The sequence below is a fragment of the Lithobates pipiens genome, unplaced genomic scaffold, assembly GCF_037356315.1.
Source record: "Lithobates pipiens isolate NorthernLeopardFrog02 unplaced genomic scaffold, aLitPip1_a1.2 Scaffold_8, whole genome shotgun sequence".
NCBI lineage: Eukaryota > Metazoa > Chordata > Amphibia > Anura > Ranidae > Lithobates > Lithobates pipiens.
The window spans coordinates 361341033-361350592 of record NW_027507903.1 but is presented as its reverse complement, the minus strand read 5'-3'; the positions used below and the strand labels follow the sequence as shown (position 1 = coordinate 361350592).

At 42.3% G+C, this 9560-nt stretch overlaps 1 long non-coding RNA gene across 1 annotated transcript; it reads left to right on the top strand.

The window, feature by feature from the left end:
• Positions 1–532: 532 nt before the first annotated feature.
• LOC143963735 (uncharacterized) lies at positions 533–6266 on the top strand. Its single transcript, XR_013271031.1, has 2 exons — positions 533–676; positions 4531–6266. It is a non-coding gene; the product is annotated as an uncharacterized LOC143963735 (long non-coding RNA).
• The last annotated feature ends 3294 nt before the right edge of the window (positions 6267–9560 follow it).

Sequence of the window (9560 nt, the reverse complement as noted above, 5' to 3'; positions counted from 1 at the left end):
TATTCTTGAGTGCGGATGAAGAATGGGATTTGTTTTGTAAAGGTCTGAGTAAAACTGCAAGAAGGTATCTATAAGGTAAATGAGGGAACCATCTTGTTAGAAGACATCCATTTTGGGTATTGGAAAATTACTGTTAGCATGACATAGAAATCTATTGCTTAAGGTCATATGTGTTTTTGCTTGTACAAGGCATTTAGAATTGTCACAAGGTTAGATATCTGTTCAGAACAGATGGATGCGGTTAAGCTACTTCCCTTTTTGAGAGCAGAAGTAACTCTATGGCGTTAAACCACAGGCCTGTCTTGCACCAGACCTAAGAAACATTTTAAACTGTATAAAAATGTATATATTTAGCTTTTTGTTACTAGGCAGAAATTGCTTGTACAAAAAAAACCATGATGACGTAGTAAAATATACTATCTTGCATATTTTATGTGGCAGTCCCTGATTGGCTAAACCACAGGGCTGTCCTTTAGCTCAAACTAAATAAAACTGTTGTGTGTGCTTCAATATACACATTCATTATTCACGTACAATCGTGTGTATGTGTGATGTTTTGTCCACCGGTGAAAGGGACCTCCGCCCTTCAATCCTAGCCTAGGCTACCAGGGGTTACTTACAGAAGACGAGCAACCTAACAGTTTTGGTACCAGAAGTGGGGTTCGTCTTGCGACAGGTAAGTCACTTTACTCTTTTTTACCTGATTGGTGAATGGTGTAAACACTTACTCTGTCCGGGCGGCCGCTACGAACTTAGTTTAAAATTAAAAGAAGTAACTGTGCCTTCGCGGTGGACTAGGCTGGTCCCTCGGGAGGTTAAAAGGGCTCGCAAGGAATTTATAGGTTTAGGGGAGTCCGACTAGGTTGGTCTGACTTAAAACTATTGGTGATAGTATTTTTAACACGGGAAGTAGTAGATTACGCCCGTGACAAAGGGATTGGTGGAGTGGACGCCCATTTGAAAAAAAATTTTTTTAAAAAAAAGTGCACTATAAATTGATAAATGTATTGCAATACGGTTATTTCATGTCTTAAAGTATATTAAGAATATGTCTGTTTCTCTCTAGGTACGTGTGTAAGTATATAGAGTATAAGTTTTAATATAGAGTATAAGGAAAATAATTGTTGTTGTTTAAATGAGTGCAGAGTATGAGGAGCCCTCTTGTAGTGACATAGCATCCGCCTGCCCCCATTGCACGTTAGGTCTACTCTTCCTAAGAATAGATGACAAGTGGATTTTACTGACCACCAGACCAGGGGGGTTCTCTTGCAGACTTGGTGTAAGAGGGGTATATCCCGCCACCAGGAAAAATGTACCCTTTATCGTATATTAAGGGTGAATCTTCATAGTTTTATATAAGTCCATCTGCCCCAAAAAAAGATCAGGGATCCTACTCCCAGACCAGAGACCGGATTGTTGGACAAACCGGGTGTTATCACCTGTGTCCTGCCACTAGACACACACTGCCCAGACTACTAGATGGGGAATTCTGCAGCAACCCAAGCCATGGCCACCCCATCACCCTATGAATTTGTCAGTAATATGATCCCTGGCCCCCAGGTAGAACCATTTTGGACACAAGTCCGGGAAAGGTGTCACCAATTGGGAATCCATGACCCAGGACCCCAAGGTCCTTGTTCAGAGGAAGACTGGCAAGAAGTCAGTAAAATTTGTCAGGTACATAAGCATTCTTATCCTCCCTGCAAAGGGGCTGACCCACAATACATGAAGGATTGTTTCTGTGCATGGAACAAATGCCTTGGAAAATATAGGCAATTGTGGACAGCAAGGACATTGGAAATCCCAGTGCCCTTATAGGACTGGACAGATTAGAGCAAGAGGCAGAGGCAGGGGATTTAACCCCCAGACCCGCCCACAGTATCCCCGTTATCTGCCATACCAGAACCCTCGTCAACCACTACCCCAATATCCTACACAGCCACAAATAATGCACCGAGGGAAACTCTGTTGGTATTAATGGGACACCTGTCACCCATCCCATCACTCCACCACTGACTGTAGCCACTCCAGAAGGACAGAAATTATGTACCCAAACTTTTGCCGTCTTGTCCTCATGCCCTGTGCCCCTTATGGGACGGGACCTCTTGGCACAACTGTGTATTACCATTAAGTTTAATAAAGAAGGTTCCCTTACCGCTAGTTCACCATTATGTGACTTACATGGCCCTAAGCGACATGCACACAGAGGGTTCCCAAAAAGACATGCACACAGGAGTTTCTTTCTAATGATACCTTCCTCCCTTGACCATCACACAATTTGGGCAGAAAACAAAGGTAGTGTGGGCTTTATTAATTGCACACCATATGCACCCCAAATGCGATCAGATGCAGGGATACAATATCAAAAACAGTATCCCCTACCCCCAGAGAAAGTCAAAGGCATCTCCCCTCAAATTAATGATTACATATCAAAAGGTATCCTGAGACCAATCATCAGTCCCTGGAACACGCCCATTTACCCCGTAAAAAAGGCCAGTGGGGAGTGGAGACTTGTACAAGACCTCAGAGCAGTAAACAAACAAGTGATTCCCCTCCCACCCCTAGTCTCAGACATCACTTTTATTTTCTCATGCATACCGGCAGACTCTCTATGCTACACAGTAATTGATTTAGCGAATGCTTTCTTTAGCATTCCCATTGCAGAGGAAGCCCAACCTATGTTTGCTTTCTCCTGGGCCGGGGGCCAACTAACCTGGCAAGGGTATGTAGACAGTCCAGCCGCCTTCTCTATGGTACTCAACGAGACTGTCAAGTCTTGGACATCTGAGCGAGGGTCGGTACTGATACAATATGTGGACGACTTGCTCCTGTGCAGTCGAACTGCTGAAGATTGTGCGGTCGATTCAACATCACTGTTGGGACACCTAGCCCGAGCTGGACACCTCGCCTCCAGGAAGAAGGTGCAATGGTGCCAGTCCCAGGTTGAATACTTAGGTTGTATCCTTAGAGAAGGAACAAGGCTGGTGTCACCTAAACGTGCCGCAGCCCTACAAGCTCTCAGTCCGCCAAAAGACAAGGCCGCCCTACTCTCATTTTTGGGTGCAATTGTATATTGCCGCCAATGGATCCCTGACTGTTCTCATTATGATAGTATCCTAAAAGAGGCTACTGGCTCGACAGCCCCTAAATTAATAGATTGGACTGAAGACAGACTACAAGCTTTTCAAGCTCTATTAAACAGTCTGTCAAATGCTCCCGCCCTGGGATTGGTAGACTATGGTAAAGCTTTTCAGCTGTACTGTGTAGTTTCAGGAAGCTCTTTTGCCGCCGTGCTAACACAACAACATGGATCAGGGTATCGCCCTGTCTCATATCTATAAAAAAAAAAACTCCCCATCCAAGTACAGGGAATGCCATTCTGTCTCCAAAATCTTGCTGCCTGTGCAATGGCTGTACAAGATGCAAACAAATTAGTGCTAGGTCACCCATTGACTCTCTATACCACTCATTCAGTCACGCATCTTATTCAGAACATGAATACCCAACATATGACCTCGCAAAGACTTAGTGGTTATGAGATAACACTGATGAACACTGATAACCTCACACTCAAATATGTGCCTGCCAGCAACCCCGCTGTGCGCCTTTTGCATTCCATGTTGCGTTTACCACATGACCCAGACATTATACATGACTGTTCGGAAAAGGTTGCTGCTATTACCAGTCCCAGACCGGATCTCACTGACACCCCTATCTCAGGTGCAGAGGATGTTTTCGTTGACGGTAGCTGCTCACGTCCCTCTGACTCCACCTTTTTAACCGGTTATGCAGTTGTTCAACTACCAGACATCGTACTGGAGGCAAAATCATTACCTCCTTCTTCAGCCCAGGTAGCAGAGTTAGAAGCCCTCACTAGGGCCTGCATTCTATTCACCGGTAAAGAGGTGAACGTCTACACAGACAGTAGATATGCTTTTGGAGTGGTGCATGATTTTGGTGTGATATGGGCCAATAGAGGTTTTAAAACAGCAGACAACAAAATAATTGCCAACTCCACACAGATTAGTGCTCTCCTCCAAGCCATTCTTCTTCCAAAAAAGGTAGCCATAATTAAAGTAAAGGCACACTCCTCTGACAGCAGTCGTGTTTCAAAAGGGAATGCTCTTGCTGACAGAGAAGCTAAAAGAGCTGCTGCCTTTTCCCCTAACCCACCTGCCCCCACAACAATGTTTTTCAAGGAACACTTCGCAGCACCTAACTTTAAAACTGTCATAGCACAGATGCAATCAATGGCCACAGAAGATGATGTCCATTTTTGGACAAAGGAAGGATTGACCAAAGACCCTGAAGGTCTTTGGTCAAAAGAGGGGAAGATCCACATGCAAGAACAAAACTATCACCCTTTGAGGTCCTCATGGGAATCCCCGCAAACATAGAATTACCCCCATTAGACCAAGACACTGATATTGACATTTATTCTCAACAGGAAATGTACGTGAAAAACCTGGTAAGTATGCTTCATGAAATGAACGAACAAGTTTCTGTCACCTTTTTTCCCTCTTCCCACAGAACCAACGCATCCCTTCATCCCTGGGGATAAAGTGCTGATCAAACAATTAGCACAAAGAAAGAGTATCGGACCGGCTTTCTCAGGACCATGGAAGGTGGAAAAGGTATCCAGGACCGCAGTGTTAACAGACCTAGGAAACACCTGGATCCACGCCAGCCGTCTTAAAAAGTGTCCCCAGCTTCCCTCGACTCCAGAGCCCCTGGCAGTGACAGAGAGCAGCAACTCCCAAGAACAAGATCTACAAGAAGTTCAGAGAGGCATAGAACAAATTTCCCTGGAAGATCCCACACCCCCTCAAAAGGACAAAACAGAGCCAACAACTGCCGGGATGAGAAACGAAGAAGAAGAACAGAACTCTTAGATAACAAATAATCAGAACTTTAAAAAACAAAGATGTTTTTACCTTCAGTGTCAGGGAAGGCTGTATGCCTTTGGGGTAGTCTGGTACTATTTGTATTCCTGCCCACATGGTTTATAGCCAACTGTATATATCATCCAGAAGATTTAGGTCTATTAAAAGGGATATGTGGACCACCTAAGATGAATAATACCCCCGGCCAAAGACATAGTAGAAGTATTGTACCCGTTAATGAGTCACCTAAGGGACTGACTAACAAGATGTTACTACTAAAATTCAAATATAGCTATGCTCAAAAATCTGGTTTTGAGAAATGCTGGATTTGCAGCAAGCTACATCCCAGTACAGCTAGAATCCCTCTCATGGCAGTCCCCTTGAATTTTACCCCCCTCCTTAATGGAACACCCCCTATCGTCCTAACGAATGTTACTAGGACCCTTCCAAATAAAACCCTCACTTTCCAAATTATAGGTAGAAGCCACTTCCCAGACTGGTGTTTCCGACTGGGAAACACCACAGATGGAGCCGAGGTTTGCAAACAAGCAAAACTTAACATTTCAATGACATCATTTAACAGTCCTTCTTTCTTCCATACTTCAGATCCCACCCTAAATGCCACCTTTTTAGACTTTCTTAGCTCCAGTACCAAGACTACAATACACCAATTAATGTCAATACTGGTGCTCTCTGGCCTTTCTGATACTCTTAGGAACGTGTTCCATAAACGACCCCTAGCTCTAGGAAATACCATATATATATGCTGCGGCAAACTCTGTCACCCCTGGATCCCAACCAAACTCCAGGGGTGGTGTTACCTTGCAGCCCTGGTTCCTATCATGGGGGTATTAGGGGATAACAAGGGAAGTCACCTCCTTGAAGCCAGCATGCATCCTAGATATCCCCTTAGACACCGTAATAAACGAGAATTGTTTTTAGAAAAAGATATGGCCTGGGCATGGTTCCCTTCCTGGACAGGGTGGGGAATTGACCTAATGAAAAGATTAAATAATTACACTGGCATAATTGATGAGATTCTGGAGGAAAATTCTGATGACATAACCAAACTAAATCTAGAAACTAGGGCAATTAGGAAGCAACTAGAACTACATGAGTTGGCTATAGAAAGTATGAGTGCAGCCCTTACTGGCCTCTGTGAGACTACTGAGGATTATGAGTGCTGTACCTGGATTCATAATACCAGCATCGAAGTCCCAGACTACTATGACGTTATTGCCCAACACAGGGAAGAGGTAAATAAACTACAGAAAGAGGCAAGGAACATAGGAAAAAACTGGGATCCCTTCTCGAGCAGTTTTAGTTTTGGGGGATTAATATCTTGGCTCCGAAATGCTGCCATGACAATTGTCACTGTGATTCTCTTCATTCTATTTTTATATGCCTGTTATAAGATAATCAAATGTTTATGTAAAAAGGGAAACACGGCCGCTCCGAAGGATCTGAAACTCACTTCCATTGTTAAGGATCCAACGGTATGGTATAGAAACCAAGAGCACAAGGGTTCGGAGTATGAAGCCTGTGCTATTAAATTAGAAAAGGAATGATCATTATGTAAATCACAGAATGATCAAAGGAAGGATTATAAGGTAAATGAGGGAACCATCTTGTTAGAAGACATCCATTTTGGGTATTGGAAAATTACTGTTAGCATGACATAGAAATCTATTGCTTAAGGTCATATGTGTTTTTGCTTGTACAAGGCATTTAGAATTGTCACAAGGTTAGATATCTGTTCAGAACAGATGGATGCGGTTAAGCTACTTCCCTTTTTGAGAGCAGAAGTAACTCTATGGCGTTAAACCACAGGCCTGTCTTGCACCAGACCTAAGAAACATTTTAAACTGTATAAAAATGTATATATTTAGCTTTTTGTTACTAGGCAGAAATTGCTTGTACAAAAAAAACCATGATGACGTAGTAAAATATACTATCTTGCATATTTTATGTGGCAGTCCCTGATTGGCTAAACCACAGGGCTGTCCTTTAGCTCAAACTAAATAAAACTGTTGTGTGTGCTTCAATATACACATTCATTATTCACGTACAATCGTGTGTATGTGTGATGTTTTGTCCACCGGTGAAAGGGACCTCCGCCCTTCAATCCTAGCCTAGGCTACCAGGGGTTACTTACAGAAGACGAGCAACCTAACAGTATCCATTATTTATGTCGGGTTCTGGGTCAGGTCCCTGAAAGGGGATCAAATTTTGGGGAAAGCAAACATGTGTCCTTTGGGGCTCAGTTTTATGGCTAGTTCGGAGCCAATTCTGTCTTTTTGGAAATTAAATTTAGCCCTAGACCATCTGAGGTGTTTCCTCAGCCGCAGTTGTACCCCCTTTATTAGGCACCTTACAGACATGGCTCTTTGTTCATGTTTCTGTTAGAATTTACTCCTCTTTTTCTTCATTATATGTTTTAACAGGTACATGCTGATTTAACTGCCCTTCTGTTACAATTTTCCCCACAGTGGTTAGATTTGACTGCCACTGTGAAAGCAGGCATCTCTTGTGAATGCATTTTCAGTCAGCAGCCTCTGGATACATGGACAATTTATATGTCCTGTATATGTGGACTCTTGCAGACTGCATGTACAGGCATAACCCACTTTTAAGTACACAATGAGGTTTATTTAATAAAGATGGAAAGTGAAAAATCAGGCTCACTTCTGCATAGAAACCAATGAGCTTCTAACCCCAGCTTGCCGACCACCTCACGCCGATATACATCAGCAGAAGGGCTTGTACAGGCAAACTAACATACTTGTACCCTTTAAGAGGAGGCCTGCGGGCGTGGGTCATGGGTCCCGCAGACTCGATCGCCAGGGGGATACCCACAATCGTCTCATGTAGAGGAAGAATGGGGAGATGCTAATGTAAACAAGCATCTCCCCGTTCTGCCTAGTGACAGTTTCACTGATCTCCCTGTGACTGGGAGCAGAGATAAGTGACATGTCACATGTAGCCACACCCCCACACTTAGAAACACTCCCCAGGACACACTTAATTCCTACACTGCCTCCTAGTGGTTAGCCCTTTCACTGCCAATGCCATATACACAGGAATCAGTGCATTTGTATAGCACTGATTGCTGTATAAATGACAATGGTCCCAAAAATGTGTCAAAAATGTCCAATGTGTCGGCCATAATGTCACAGTCATAATAAAAAATTGCTGATGCCACCATTACTAGTAAAAAAAAAAAGTAAAAATGAATAAACAGCCCTTAAAACTATTCCCAAAAAATTAAAACCGCAGGAGTGATCAAATACCACCAAAAGAAAGCTCTATTTGTGGGAAAAAGGACATCAATTTTGTTTGGGAACCGCGTCTCATTACCGCGTAATTGTCAGTTAAATTGAGGCAGTGCAGAATCGCAAAAAGTGCTCTGGTCAGGAAGGGAGTAAATTCTTCCGGGGCTGAAGTGGTTAAGCTTTGGTAATAAAAACTGGAAGCTCATTGGTTTCTATGCAGAAGTGAGCCTGATTTTGCACTTTCCAGCTTTAGTAAATAAACCCCATTGTGTACTTAAAAGTGGGGTATGCCTGTATCTCCTTTCCCTGTTTTTTATCCCTCCATTTTCTATTAATCAATAAATATGTAAGTACTCTCTATATTGCTAGTCTATAATACAATATAATAATCTCTAAATAATATTTGGATGCTTTATGCCATAATATTATGTATTCACTGTTATTTGTGTTACAGATAAAGCATACACCCAGCTTTAAATCTTCCTTGAAGAAGGAAAAATACATTCCAATGCGATTTTCCGAAACATCTTGGGATAAACGCTGCAAATTTCAAATCAAACATAACTCATTTTGAGTAGCACTTTGAATTATCAGCTTTGGGTAATATATATTGTACAATGTATGATGTTTATTCATTGGTGCACTTTTTGTATTGTATAAGTAAATATGTCTAGTTAAAACTTTTTTCTATTTTTGTATACAAATAAAGTTTGTGCCTTTTTTATACTTCATTACTTTTTATTTACTTTTCACTGCCGTTCAAAGTCCAAGGGGGCATCCCTTCAATGCATCTCCTTGCAAGTTTTTTCTATAATATGTGGGAGGCTATGTACCTTAATTGAGATGGGATTGTGTCTATATCTAGTGACTGAGTATAATAATTTGTGTAATTTCACACTAGGCATTGGTGATTCTCTAATGCACTGTGTTATTTTTACTGGCAACTGCATGGTTGTGCGACACTGTACCCAAATACAATGTATGTCCTTTTTTTCCCTCACAAATAGAGTTTTTTCTGGTGGTATTTGACCACCTCTGCATTTTTATTTTTATTTTTATTTATTTATTTATTTTTTCAGTTTCAAAAGAGCTTTATTGAAACGTAATAAAAAATGTAACAACAGGTCTCCCACGCAGGGGAGTCGAGAAGAAGGAGTTTACACAGCATGGGTACAACATAACTGGCAAAAGTTCTATTGTTTGCATAGTAGAACAGAGAGTGAATGGAACAATACCCATCAACCTGCTCATAACGAAAAGTTTCTCAATTACAACATTAAACAAGGCACCACAATCAACTTGAAGCGAGAGTTGCCCCGAACCCCCAACACCCCTTCCGGGATCTTGCTGTGTCGGGGACTCAGAACCCTCCCAAGATATGACAGAGTATAGTTAACAGGGGCCC